At 37.0% G+C, this 15,615-nt stretch overlaps 1 protein-coding gene across 1 annotated transcript in view; it reads right to left on the bottom strand.

Moving 5' to 3' along the window:
• APC (APC regulator of WNT signaling pathway) overlaps window positions 1-15,615 on the bottom strand; it is a 236,043-nt gene that overhangs the window by 149,675 nt on the left and 70,753 nt on the right. The window lies entirely within an intron of this gene.

Genomic DNA, 15,615 nt, shown 5'->3' with positions numbered 1-15,615 from the left:
TACCTATCAGATCTCTGGGAAAGGAAAGATTTTAAAACCAAGCAAGAGTTAGAGAAAATTACAAAATGTAATGGTTTTGATTATATCAAGCTAAAAAGCTTTTGTACAAAAACAATGTAGTTAAAATCAGAAGGGAAAGAACAAATTGGGAAAAAATCTTTATAACGAAAAACTCTGACAGGGGTCTAATTACTCAAATATACAAGGAGTTAAATCACTTGTATAAAAAATCAAGCCATTCCCCAATTGATAAATGGGCAAGAGACATGAATAGCCAATTTTCAGGTAAAGAAATCAAAAGTATCAATAAGCACATGAGAAAGTGTTCTAAATCTCTAATAATCAGAGAAATGCAAATCAAAACAACTCTGAGGTATCACCTCACATCTAGCAGATTAGCTAAAATGAAAGAAGGGGAGAGTAATGAATGCTGGAGGGGATGTGGCAAAACTGGGACATTAATGCATTGCTGGTGGAGTTGTGAATTGATCCAACCATTCTGGCTGGCAATTTGGAACTATGCTCAAAGGGCTATAAAAGAATGCCTGCCCTTTGATCCAGCCATACCATTGTTGGGATTGTACCCCAAAGAGATCAGATAAACAGAGTTGTACAAAAATATTTATAGCTGTGCTTTTTGTGGTGACAAAGAACTGGAAAAGGAGGGTATGTCCTTCAATTGGGGAATGGCTGAACAAATTGTGGTATATGCTGGTGTTGGAATACTATTGTGTTCAAAGGAATAAATAACTAGAGGAATTCCAGGTGAACTGGAAAGATCTCTAGGAACAGATGCAGAGCAAAAGGAGCAGAGCCAGAAGAACACTGTACACAGAGACTGATATACTATGGTAAAATCGAATGCAATGGACTTCTGTACCAGCAGCAATGTAAAGACACAGGACAGTTCTGAGGGATTTATGGTAAAGAACGCTACCCACATTCAGAGGAAGGACTGCAGGAGAGGAAACATATGAGAGAAACAATTGCTTGAACGCATGGGTTGAGGTGGACATTATTGGGGATGTAGACTCGAAATTACCACACCAATGCAACCAACAACAATTTGGAAATAGGTCTTGATCAAGGACACATGTTAAAACCAGTGGAAATGTGAATCGGTCATGGGTGGGGGTATTGCGGGTGGGTGAAGGGGAAAGGTGGAGCATGAATCATATAACCATGTTAAAATGAATATTAATAAATGGAAAAAAAAAAAAGATCCTCAGTCAGCTGAGGTCTTGGTTGGAAGACAGCATCTAATGAGGCTGCAGGAGTGAGTGAATCTGCGACTGGTGCGGTAAAGGGGACCTGAGGGAGCTTTGCTGGTTTTAATATATTAAACCCATAAAACCCCTTCTTCCCCTTATATTAGTTTTTCTATTGCATGTACATGTTCTCTTGTGAGTTTCAGAGGCTCTGAGCCTGTTTTCCTGGTTAAATCTGTTAGAGGTTAGGATATCAGACTATACCAAGGAATCCATTGCCTACGGGACCCTATCACTTGTTATATTAAATCTCTGGGAGCTTGAAGTTCACTTTTGATTGATAGGTGAATCAGATGGATAGAATGTTCTCAGAGAGGCATGAGGACTCAGGAGAGAGCAGTTTAGAACCCTGCCAGAGGTTCTGGGGTCTTTGTCCTGTCCCTCAGGCTGGAGATCAGCGTGGATCCTGGTCTTTGGAGATAGAGACTTGCAAACTCAACCCTGCAAGCTCCTCCTGTGTTTCCTGTACCGTTATCAACTTGAACTTGATCACCATCTGTGTTTCTACTGCCCCTAGATATTAGGAAGTTCATCACCTCAGTTATCTAGGCTTCCCAGGGCCCAGGAGGGATCCGGGAAGTGGGCAGGAGAAGAAGAGGGTGGAAAGGGCAGATATCTCAACTGATAAGGCATAAGATCTACTGAAGAAGAAGCTGAAGATTTCACAGCAGTTTGCCTATGCTGGTTTAGCCCTGGCCAGGCTGTACTACAGAAAAGCTATCATCTTGATTCCTTCATTTGCCTACAGTTAGAGATTCATTAGTATCAATTTAAAGTAGGGTTTCCCATTACCTCTATCCCACACCATTATCCTTCTTACCAAATATATTCAAGTTTAAAGTACGTTCCTGAATTGGTTTCCAAAGCTTATTTGGGAAGGGAGTCACACAGTCAGATTACCAAGGTTACCTCAGCTGAAGAGCCCAATGATTAATATCAATTAACTCCAGGTGGATCCTGAAGAGATAAACACTTTGACCTAAAGGATCCTGCCTGGGGAACTGTTATAAAGGAGAAGTGCCATCCTATCCTCTCTGTACATCATCTTCATATTCATCAAATAGATATTAGTGACCTCCTTTTTTTTTTTTTAAACCCCTACCTTCTGCCTTGGAGTTAATACTGTGTATTGGCTTCAAGGCAGAAGAGTGGTAAGGGTAGGCAATGGGGGTCAAGTGACTTGCCCAGGGTCACACAGCTGGGAAGTGTCTGAGGCCAGATTTGAACCTAGGACCTCCTGTCTCTAGGCCTGGCTCTCAATCCACTGAGCTACCCAGCTGCCCCCTTAGTGACCTCCTTTTAATATAACACTCCTAAGATTGCACATAGCTGTTGTCTGTTTGTTAGATTACACAACTTTTGAATGTCTGCCACCCTTTTCTTGGAAATTTTTCTCATGCCATTTTCCAAGACAAATCTTAAGTATTCTATGCTTGGTAGGACCCACTGTAATTTGCCTTTTGACACGTTGTGCCCTCTGAGTAACAGACCCCAAATGGTTAGGACCCTATCATATTTTGCTCACTACCTCTACAAGTATAAAAGTAGAAGGAAAAGATTCATGAAACCTGAAAAGAAACATACAAATGCAGAACGCCCAGAAACAGTTCAAGATAGACAAGTTACAGAAAGTGCTGAGAACTGAGAATTGAAATTCAAAACCTTTGCAAAACATCTGAAAGTGCATATAACATACACACACTCACACAAACGATTGATTGACATTACTGACAAAGCATCACAATCTACACTGTTCCTGTATCCAGACCAGAGAGCCCATCCAACAACATGTATGACGACCAATAACCTGTAACAGAGAAACAGAGAAGGGGAAAAGCATCAAGATAAGAAAAAGAAATCGAGAAAATCACCAAGAAGAAAGATGCAAGAAAAAAGTACTTGAAAAGACATTGTGAAAAAACTTTTGAACCTTGAACTTTGCAAAAATGGACAACTGCACAAAGAAGAGGACAACAGGAAACAGTTTATGTAAGACTATGGCGCAGTGATAGCACAAAAACACAAATTAACCTCACACTTTAGGGATAATGCAACCACAGTACAGATGCAAGAGAAATCTACAGACAACTTGAAGAAAATTTACAACTTTGAAAACAAGAGTATTTTGCATGCACAGTACATAAAGAAAAACAAAACACAACACAAAACTGATATCTAGTCAAGACCTCATGTAAATAAGCGAATGTCTGAAGATTGTGAAAATACAAAATATATATGTCTATAATGTAAATAGTTGCAAGTTCTATAAGATTTTAACCACATAAGAAAATCAAGTGATGTTCTTGTCTGGTTAACATTGGTATGCAGAACTAATGCTTGTACAAATGTATAATAGTGTAAATAATGTAAATTTTCAACCCCTGGCCCTAGATGATGGTATTAATGAATCACTGAAGCTCTCTGGATCAGGCCAAGGGGTTTATTAAACACGAGGGTAAACTGAGGGAAGAGGGTCAAGGTCTGGAAAAGCTATTGCTACGGGTGAAGGGGCCAGTGCTGGCAGAGGGTCTCAGAAGGTAAGGTCAGGCTGAAGGAACCAGCCCCTCAGTCAGGGATAAATTCCACTACCCTGATCTAGAGTGGTCAATCAGCTTGATAAATGAGGGTAATGATTTGGTTTAGGGGTATCCTGCCTAAGCTAAATAAACTAATTTCCCACGTTCCTCCTCCCACCAAGTCCCTCCTCCAAGGGCCCAAGGGGGAGTTTCAGGGAATAGCAGGATGTCAGGGAGAGGTCAAGGAAATCAGAATCCCCAGGTTGGGATATTTATAGTCCCCAGTTCCAAAAGTCTTTCTTGAGAGCAGGGACTTGCTGGGTCAACATTCCATTCCCCTAACTGCAGGGATTGCTTCGGGTGATTTTACAAATGCAAGAGACCCTTGCAGCAATCCTGCATTACAATCTGTAATATAGGTTTGAAAAGTAGAGTAGAATTGTAAATAATAGTCCCTAATCATGTAGATATTATAGCATACTAACAAGTTAGCAGATAATTAGAACATTAAACATAGTGAAAGTGCAGAAAGGACTAGGGAAGTTCAAAATTTTTAGCGAGCTGGGGCAGCTGGGTAGCTCAGTGGATTGAGAGCCAGGCCTAGAGACAGGAGGTCCTAGGTTCAAATCCGGCCTCAGACACTTCCCAGCTGTGTGACCCTGGGCAAGTCACTTGACCCCCATTGCCTACCCTTACCACCCTTCCACCTATAAGTCAATACACAGAAGTTAAGGGTTTAAAATAAAAAAAAAAATTAAAAAATTTTTAGCGAGCTAGTGCAGGGAAAGCATAAGAATAAAATATATAACTGTTGTTGGATAGATAACTGAGAAAACTAACATACTAAAATAGATTCTCTATATAAAAACTAACATTGCATTTAAAACATAGGTAGTTTAAGCATAATTTGCTAACAGCTAAGATAACTGTATTGCATTACTTAATAGACATATATTAAAAGTAGAAACAAGTTAAAATTCTGTTAAAATCATAGATGGGTTAAATAATAACTTAGAAGAGTTTAAGGATAAGAAAATTGTTATACTGTAAATTTAAGACATTGTGTTCAATGGAAAACTTTTTGTGTTACAAAATTGTTTTGTACCCTGCAAATATTGTTATATAAATTGCAACCCCTATCCCCTTACCAACCTCTCCAAAACCCATCTTAGAATAGGAGTAGATAGATAATTAGTATAGTGATAAGACAAGATAAGGATTTCTTATTTTGGAGGGAGGGGAAACATAATATAGAAATAGGAAATAGTGATGCATGAATTAAGTGGGACTTTTGGAAAAAGTTTCACCACACAAAACCAGGATACTGTAAGAATGGGATCTGGGCAAGGTGGATGGGACAGAAGGAGCCAGAGAAGGAGTGGCTGAAAGTTGGTGACAGTTGGTGGCAGTTAAGACCAGAGGGGATTCTGGTTAATTTTCCAGAGGAGGAAAGAGGAGGAGAGGAACTTCCGGCGGAGGATTGAGAGAGGGAGGAGGAGAAGATCTCAGTTCGGATCCAGTCCTGAGGGCTTCCTGAGGATCTTTCTTTGAACACTGAAACCCCGATTCCCTGGTCAAAGGCATCCCATTGCTTCTCACCCAGCAAGACTTCAACCAACGACTCAGCTAAGTTTTGGGACTCCATTTTGGGAGCGATCTCTTAGGATCCTTCTCCCATCCCCCAACCTTGCTTTGTTAGACCCTTTCCAGTCTAACTTGTAATTATTGAGAAATAGAAACAGAAGGGGACTTAGGAGTGGGAACCCCAAAGGTTACCACCCAAGTGATGGACCACATAGAGATAGAGAAGAGGATACCCCAAAATCCCTCTGCCCTTCACCCCTTTCCCCAATCCCTATACTGATATTTATAAAAGATATTTATTAGATAGCATTCCAGAGTGCCTGAGAGACAAGGGGGAGGGGAATCAAAGCTTGGTCTGGCTGCCTCCATCTTGAAGCCAGACCACCCCGTGAAGTTGGCTGACCTCGGGGGAGTCTTGCATGAACCCTGCCCTCATACAGAATCGGGTTGGGGTCCCATGGCCATCCAGGTCACCAAGTTTCAGGGTGATACCCCCTCAAAGTCTCCCTGAGAGTATATTCAGTGGGAGGGGAGAGCTAGAAGAGAGTCTCGCCTCATAGACTCTATCTCCCTTCTACATAACTTTGGTGACTGGCTCTCTTAATTATTATAACTTCAAGGAAAAATGGAGAATACTGTCAAAGGCTGCAGAGAAATAAAAAAGGATGACAATTCATTAGCAATTAAGAAATCACTGGTAACTTTGGAAGAGGTTTCAGATGAATGATGAGGTCAGATGCCAGATTGCATAGTTAAGAGAGAGAATAGAAAGGGAGTGGTGGCATCATCTTTAGTATATCCTCCTCAAGGAATTTAGCAACAAAAGCAATAGAATGATAACTAGTAGAGATCTAGTAAGAGTTTTTTCTGTATAAGAGAGTATGGCTTTATTTGTAACCAGTAATGAAGCAGTCTGTAAACATAGAGATTAAAGATAAGTGAGGGAATGGGTAAAATGGAGAAGGCAATCAGCTGGAGAAGATGTGCCTTGACAAGAATGGCCATCTTGTGAAACACAGTTAGTGGGGAAAAGGGATCTAGCTGATGTGAGAAGAGGTCTATCTTGGTCAATGGCCCCAATTTTTAAAGTGAAAAGAAGTGGTTCCATATGAGATTTGAGCAGGTTTGTTTTTTAATTTTATTGGTTATTTTTCCATGGTTACATGATTCATGTTCTTTCCCTCCCCCCTCTCAGAGCTGACAAGCAATTCCATTGTGTTATATATTATTCAAAACCTATTTCCTTGTTATTCATATTTGAAATAGAGTGATCTTTAAACATCAAAACCCCAATCTTATCCCCCTCGAACTACTATTTCTATATTCTTCAAATCCTATACACATAAGTCGATTACACATTATCATCCCATAATTTCTGTATACAATATTCTCCTGGTTCTTGTTCATTTCACTCCACATAATAAGGAAATCAAGCAGTTTATCTTTCCTTGTTGAACAATATAATTTATTCCAATAACATAAAATACCACAATTTGTTTAGCCCCCAAATTTTCCAATTTTTTGCCACTACAAAGAGCTCGGCTATGAATATTTTTGTACAAGTATTTTTCCTTATTATCGCTTTGGGATACAAACCCAGCAGTAGTATGGCTGGGTCAAAGGGTAGGCATTCTTTTAAAGCCCTTTGGGCATAGTTCCAAATTGTCCTCCAGAATGGTTGGACCAACTCACAACTCCACCATCAGTGTATTAGTGTCCCAATTTTGCAAACATTTATCACTTTCCTTTGCTGCCATACTGGCCAATCTGCTAGGTGTAAGGTGGTACCTCAAGAGTTGTTTTGATTTGCATTTCTCTAATCAGGAGGGATTTAGAACATTTTTCATGTGCTTACTGATAGTTTCTATTTCATCATGTAAAAACTGCCTATTTATATCCTTGGACCACTTACCAATTGTGGAATGGCTTGATTTTTTTATAAATTTAACTTAGTTCCTTATACATTTTGGAAATTAAACCTTTGTCAGAGTTTTGCTATAAAATTTTTCTCCCGTTTTGTTGCTTTCCTTCCAATTTTGGCTGCATTGGTTTTGTTTGTACAGAAACTTTTTAATTTGATATAATCAAAGCCATACATTTTACATTTTTGTAAGGTTCTCTATTTCTTGCTTGGTCTTAAATTCCTTCCTATCCCAGAGATCATGTTCCTCTAATTTACTTATAATTTCCCACTTTAAGTCATTTAAACATTTTGAATTTATCTTGGCATAGGGTATGAGATGTTGATCTACACCTAATTTTTCCCAGCCCTTTTTCCAATTTTTCCAGCATTTTTTGTCAAATACTGAGTTCTTGTTCCAAAAGCTGGGATCTTTGGGTTTATCAAACTCTAGCTAGCCGAGGTCATTCTATTTTATTTCACTGATTCACTCTTCTATCTCTTAGCCAGCACCAGATTATTTTGAGGATCAGTTTTGTAGTAAAGTTTAAGATCTGGTACTGTTAAATTCCCATCCTTCATTTTTTTTTATTAGTTCCCTTGATATTCTTGATCTTTTGTTCTTTCAGATGAACTTTGTTATAAATTTTTCTAATTAGATAAAGTTTTTTGGCAATTTGATAAGTATGGCACTGAATAAGTAAATTAGATTAGGTAGGATTGTCATTTTTATATTAGCTTATCCTACCCATGAAAAATCAACATTTTTCAAATTCTTTAGATCTACTAGTTATATTTCTGTGAAAAGTATTTTGTAGTTGCGTTCATATAACTCTTTTTTTTTAGGTTTTAAGCCTCATTTATTTTAATAATTTTCTAAATTTGGAATCTTTTTTCATGGTTACATGATTCACGATCCTCTCCCAATCTTTCCTCCCCTCTCCCAAAGCGAACAAGCAGTTCCATTGGGTTATACATGCATCGTTTTTCAAAACCTATTTCCATGTTATTCATTTTTGCAGTAGAGTGATATTTTAACATCAAAATCCTAATCATATCCCTATCGAACTACATGATTGGTCATCTATTTTTCTCCTGCATTTCTGTTTCTATTCCTCTGGGTTGTCCTGGGTGATTGCATTGCTACTAGTAGAAAAGTCTATTACAATCAATTGTACCATACTGTATCAATCTCATAATGTATCTGTATCAGAAGTGTAAAATCTTCTCCTGGTTCTCTTCCTTTTGCTCTGCATCAATTCCTGGAAGTGTTTTCAGTTCACACAGAATTCCTTCAGTTCATTATTCCTTTCTGAGCTTCTATTGTGTCTCGTTATTTGGCCTTCAAATTTTTTGTTTAGCTTATTCCTCAGAAATGTTTGGAAATCTTCTATCTTATTGAATGACCATTTTTATACTCAGTTTTGCTAGATATGTGGGTTGTAAACCGAAATCTTTTGCATTCCTAAATATCATATTCCATGCCTTACAAACCTTTAATGTAGAAGCCTCTAGGTCCTGAGTGATCCTGATATGTAGCAGCATGGTATTTGAATGGTTTCTTTTTGGCTACTTGAAGTATTTTTTTTTTCTTGGCTTGGTGGCTCTTGAATTTAGCTAATACATCCCTAGAAGTTGTCAAATCTTCAATTTCTTTCTGGAGGCAAACTGTGAATTCTTTCAATTTCAATTTTATTTTCTAATTTGAGGATCTCTGGGCAGTTATCTTCGATAATTTCTTGTAATATGATATCCAAGGTTTTTTTCTTCATCATGGCATTCTGGTAGTCCAATAATTGCCAGACTGTCTCTCCTAGATCTATTTTCTAGGTCAGTTGTTTTTTCAATAAGATATCTCATGTTTTCTTCTATTTTTTCATTTCTTTGATTCTGCTTTATTGTTTCTTGATTTCTCATGAAATTCATTAGTTTCTAGATGGTTAATTATGATTTTTAAGGCCTGGTTTTCCTCTGTCAGTTTTTGTTTCTCCTTTTTCAATTGGTCCATTTCTTCTTGCATTACTTTCGTTTTCCCATCACTTTCATTTCTCTTCCCTACTTTTCAGATACCTTTCCTAATTGGTTTTTGAAGTCTTTTTTGAGTTCTTCCAGATTCTGTATCCAATCCATATTTTTCTTTTGGACTTTGCATGTGTTTCCTTTGCTTTCTCTGTCCCCTTCTGTGTCTGTATCTTGCTCTTTGACTCCATAAAAAAATCTTTTAGAGTTAGGAAAATTGAACCAACAACCCAAAAAGCACCTATCTTTTTCTGGAAGTTGGGGTACCCTCTTAAACATCAGTGCTTCCTTGATACTATTTCAGGCTTATTTTATGGGTTGTTACTAGTTTACCAGGTAGTATGGGGGTTGAGAGCTCTTAGAGCCCCTTCACTGGGCTGATTCAATTGACCCTTAAGATAGCTTAAAAACTTTCCCCAGGTTTGGGTGTAAGCTTTTCATCTCAGTCTGAACTTAATCAGGTCTGATCAAATCCTAGCCCCAGGCTTAGGCTATAGGTTTTTATCTCAAGGTATTCTTGATTCAATCTGGCACACCCTTGATTGCCCTGTCCTGGAGCTCCACCCTTAGTTTGGGGCAAAAAGATCCTGGAGAGGCTTCCCCTGAGAACTGTGTCCTCACCCCAAACTGTGGATTATGTCATCATCCCAAGCCCAGACTGGGATTCCTGGCTTCGCTCTGGGCCCACATAGATCAGCCCCTTTCAGCCCAGATTGTCCTGGGCTGGAACTACAGACTTCTCCATGGGTTTGAAATTTCAAGGAGTGTGAGTTGGCTTGGACCACTATTTGTTGCATCAGGATCTCAGGGTCTGGGCTAGGGCTTAAGTTCAGAACCTGTAAGAGCAGATGTGGGGGGTGGGGGGTTGTGGTTTGCTCTTGGCTACCTCTCTTCACTTGGTGCTATGCCTCCTGGTAGCGCTCCTTCCCTCTCACCTCAGTTCCCCAGATGGTCTCTGTCTAAGTTTGTGGTTTTCTTTTTTTTGAAGGTTGTTTCACTGTAACTCCTTGTTGGTTCTTTCACTCCTGTATTCGTTTTGTGGTGATATTTTACTCTTAGGTGAAGAGGATTTTCATGGTAAAATGGAGCTGCTAATATTTTAGTTACTCCTCCTGTTCATATAATTCTTGAGTTTGTCTTGGCAGATAAGATTCCCAAATATTTTATATTGTCTAGAGCAGTGATGGGCAAACTACTGCCCATGGGTTAGATGCAGCCCCGTGAAATGTTCTAACCTTTGGGGGGACATTATTCCTAATCTGACGAATACAATGAGTAGGATACAATACAATGAAACTTCAAAGGAGTTGCCATAGAAACAGACTGACAGATGAGCATTTCCTTTTCTTTGGCACCCTCTTTAAAAAGTTTGCCCATCACTGGTCTAGAGTAATGGAGTTTCTCTTTCTAACTCTTGCTGCTGATTTTTGTTAGAAATATATAAAAATGCTGATGATTTATGTGGGTTTATTTTGTATCCTGCAACTTTGATAAAGTTGTTAATTATTTCCACTAGCTTTTTAGCTGATTTTCTAGGATTCTTTAAGTATAGCATCATATCATCTGAAAAGATAGAGTTTAGTTTTCTCTTAGCCTGCTTTAATTCATTCAATTTCATTTTTTTCTCTAATTGCTACCCCTAGGATTTCTAATACAATAATAAAGAGGTGATAAAGGGCATCCTTGCTTCATACTTAATCTTACTGGGAAGGCTTCTAACTTATTGCCATTGCAGATGATACTTGATGATGGTTTTAAATGCACACTGTGTATTATTTTGAGGAAAGGCCCTTCTATTCCTATACTTTCTAATGTCTTCAATAGGAATGGATATTGTATTTTGTCAAAGGTTTTTTCTGCATATACTGAGATAATCATGTGATTTCTATTAGTTTGATTTTTTATATAGTCAATTATGTAGATGGTTTTCAATGTTAAACCAGCCTTGCAGTCTTGCAAATCCCACATGATCATGGTGAATAATTCTTGTGATGACTTGCTATAGTCTCTGCTAGTATTTTATTTAAGATTTTTGTATCTATGTTCATTAAGGAGATTGGTCTATAGTTTTTGTTCTCTGTTTTTGGTCTTTCTGGCTTGGAAATCAGTACCATATTTATGTCATAAAAATAATTTGGTAAAACTCTTTTGCTTACTTTGTCAAATACTTTGTGTAATAATTGGGATTAGTTGTTCTTTAAATATTTGATAGAATTCACTTTTGAATCCATCTGGGCCTGGGGATTATTTCTTAAGACAGTTCCTTAATGGCTTATTCAGTTTCCTTTTTTGAGCCAGGATTATTAAAGTATTCTATTTCCTCTTTTGTTAAACTAGGTGTTTTATATTTTTGTAAATATTTGTCCATTTTGCCTAGATCGTCTAATTTATTTCTCCATAGTCGGGCGAAGTAGCTCTTAATTTTCTCTTCATAAAGGTGAGATTGCCTTTTTCATTTTTGATACAGTTTAATTTTACTCTTCTTTTTTTAATGAGATTTACCAGCATTTTATCTATTTTGTTTTTTTTCAAAGAACCAGTTCCTAGTCTTATTTATTAGTTCAATAGTTCTTTTACTTTCAGATTTCCAATTTAGTTTTTATCTGGGGATTATTAATTTGTTCACTTTCAAATTTTTTAAGTTGTAAACCCATTTCACTGATCTCTCTCACTATTTTGTTGATATAAATTTTTCCGAGTACTGCTTTGACTTTAACCCATAGATTTTGATATGACTCCTCATTGTCATTCTATTCAATGAAATCAGTAATTGTTGCTACAATTTGTTTTTTGACCCATCAGTTTTAAAGAATTAGATTATTTAATTTTAAATTTGCCTCTCCATGTACCCTTAATAATTATAATATTTATTACATTCTGATCTGAAAAAGTTGCATTTGTTAATTCTGCATTTGTTTGCAATGTTTCTATTTGCTGGTACATAGTCAATGTTTGTATGTGTACCATGTGCTCCTGAAAAAAAGGTATATTCCTTTTTATCCCTGTTCAGTTTTCTCCAAATAGCTATTAATTCTTATTTTTCTAACATTTCATTCACTTCCCTTACTTCTTTTCTTATTTTTTTTTTGTTCAATTTATCTAGTTCTGATAGGAGACGGTTGATGTCCTATACTAATATGGTTTTACTTTCTATTTCTTCCTTAAATTGCTTTAATTTCTCCTTTAAAAATCTGGATGCTTTACCATTTGGTGAATAAATGTTTAGTATTGATATTACTTCATTGTTTATAGTACCTTTTAGCAAGATGTAATTTCCTTCCTTATCTCTTTTAATCAGATCAATTTTTACTTTAGCTTTGTCTGATATCATGATTGCTACGCCCACGTTTTTTTACTTTAGATGAGGCATGATAAATTCTGTTCGAGTCTTTTACCATTAATCTGTGAGTGTCACTCTGCCTCAAATGTTTTTTATAAACAATATACAGTAGGATTCACACATTTAATCTACTCTGCTATCTGCTTCTGTTTTATGAATGAGTTCACATTCACATTCATTTATGATTACTGTGAATCTGTCTTATTTCCCCCGATTAATCCTGCTCTATTCCCTTTCACTCTGTTCCTTCTCACCAGTGTTTTACTTTTTATCACCCCTCCCCACTTCTGCCTTCCTCTAACTACCTATTCCTTCCTTTGTCTTTCTTTTTTCTTTTTTCTTTTTATTTTTATCTTCCTTAAAATATATACCTAGTAATATGATCAGTCAGTCAAAGATAATGAACAGTTCAATGACTTTTCTACATAATTCCCTTCTGTAGGGTAAGATAGAATTCTATACCCCAATGAGTATATTTATTTTTCCCTCTCTGAGCCAGTTAGGATGAGAGTAAAGTTTAAGCATTGCCTATCACCACCTTTATCTTCACCTCCCCATACTGATTTTTCAAGCCTCCTTATAATACTTTTTTTCTTCATATATAACAGTTCACACAGCTTTTTACTTCAATGAATTCCTTTCTTATGGAACAATATCACATTTTATTCAGCCACTTTCCAAATGATGATTAGCTTTGTTTCTCTGTTTTAAGCAGTGATTCCCAAAGTGGGCGCTACTGCCCTCTGGTGGGTGCTGCAGTGATGGTCACAGGTGCATTTATATTTCCTATTAATTGCCATTAAAATTTTAAAAAAATTAATTTCCAGGGGACTAAGTAATATTTTTTCTAGAAAGAGGGCAGTAGGCCAAAAAAGTTTGGGAACCACTGGTTTTAAGCAACTATAAATAAATGCTGCTATACATCTTATGAAACATATGAGACCTTTCTATTTTTATCTCCCTTAAAATATATACCTAGTAATATGATCAGTGAAAGATAATGAACAGTTCAATGACTTTTCTACATAATTCCAAATTGTTTTCCTGAACTGGACCAATTCCAACAATCTCCAACAGTGTATCAGGGATCCTCTTACTATAATCCCTCCAACATTTTCATTTTCATGGAAGAAAAGATGGGTGTTACTGTTACTGTTGGATGTAGGATACATACCAAAACTTCAGATCTCCTTTCTTCCTATGATGTTCCTCGAAGAAATCTTATCTTTTCTGCTTTTCTCCTCTTCTCCTTTTCTCCATTGTAGTTCTTGATGGTTATGTGCAATGATGGATGTATATGAGTATGTAGTGATACTATTTATATTACCCAAAATCCTTTCAAAGCATTAGTCCATTCAGTTTCAAGATTAATCCTCTTCTTTGGAAATTCCTTCAAAACAAAGCCTTTATCAGTTCAATCTTATAAGTTCACCAGTCTTAGTACACTGTCCATTGATCCTGAATCCTGAATCCTCTTCATCCATGTCCTCTTCCATCTGAATATCCTCTTCCTTACTAAACTTTCTAATTACAGATTCTAATTGACTGAAGATCTCAGTTTCACACAATTATTCCTCCTACTCTTCCTCTTTTCATTATTAACAGTTACCATATTTTCATTATATATAACATGTACTAATTCAATATGAGAATAATGATACCACGAATCTCAACCTAATACCTTTACTGAAGATGGTGAAAATAAAACAATTGTATAAGGACCTACCCAACTCTGTTCTGCTGCCAATGTTTTGGCAACATTTTTCACATACACCATATCACCTGGTTGAAAATTATGAAAAGAATAATCTAATGGACCAGACTGAATTAATACTCCCACATCCTGTAATTCTCTTAGCCTCCGCTATAAAGCACTTAAATATGAAGCAATTTGGCAATCACCTCCTAAGAGTGATGCATAATGGAGTATGTCCAAAGAGCATCTCATACGATGCTATATGTAGATCTGCTCTTAGTCTTGTACATAGGTAAAACAAAGTTATGGAAAGAATATCTGGCCATTTGAGATGAGTTTTGGCACAGAGTTTCCCTACCATAGTCTTGAGTTCCCTATTCATATGCTCCACCTGACCCGAACTTTTTGGATGATAAGGAACATGATATTTAGGTGTTATTCCTAGATTCTCATAGACCAGTGATTCCCAAAGTGGGCACTACTGCCCCCGGAGGGTGCTGCAGCAATCCAGAAGGGCAGTGATGGCCACAGGTGCATTTATCTTTCCTATTAATTGCTATTAAAATTTAAAAAAATTAATTTCCAGGGGGCTAAGTAATATTTTTTCTGGAAAGGGGTTGGTAGGCCAAAAAAGTTTGGGAACCATTGTCATAGACTCTTCTAAGGATAACCTGAGTGAAATGAGATCCCTTATCTGAATCAATGGTTAGAGATACACCAAACCTAGACACAATTTCCTTGAGTAACACTTTTAACCACAAAGCTTTCTGTGTGGTACTTGTTGGAAAACTTCAGGCCACTAAGTCTATCAACAATCACAAGACAAATCTTGTATCTTCCAGCTTTTGGCATGCTGATGTAATCAATTTGCAAACTCTCAACTGGACAATATGCTAAAGGCCTATCACCCAAACCTTCCTTTCTTAAAGCACTTTGATTAAACTTTTGGCAGACTGAATAACTATTACAGATCTTATTTGCAACAGTACTTATTCCTGGTACAACCCATTATCTCTTGACGGAATCTATAATAGCTTGTATACCAAAATGACTTTTTGTGTAGACAACTTGACACAAATAGGTATACAAGTCTTTTGGTAACAATGGTCTTCCTGTATCAGTAATCCATATCCCATGTTCTTTCCTAGCTACAAAATTATCCTTCCATTTCTGGATATCTGAGTTTACATGTGTTTTTTCTAGATGATCAGATTCAATAATTGTTAAATTCATCACATAAATTGGAGCATTCTGGGCAGCATACTTTGCAGTGATATCAACTCTGTTATTAC

This window comes from Gracilinanus agilis, chromosome 1 (genome assembly GCF_016433145.1).
Source record: "Gracilinanus agilis isolate LMUSP501 chromosome 1, AgileGrace, whole genome shotgun sequence".
NCBI lineage: Eukaryota > Metazoa > Chordata > Mammalia > Didelphimorphia > Didelphidae > Gracilinanus > Gracilinanus agilis.
Note: the sequence above shows the minus strand (reverse complement) of the source record. Positions and strands in the feature narration are given on the sequence as shown.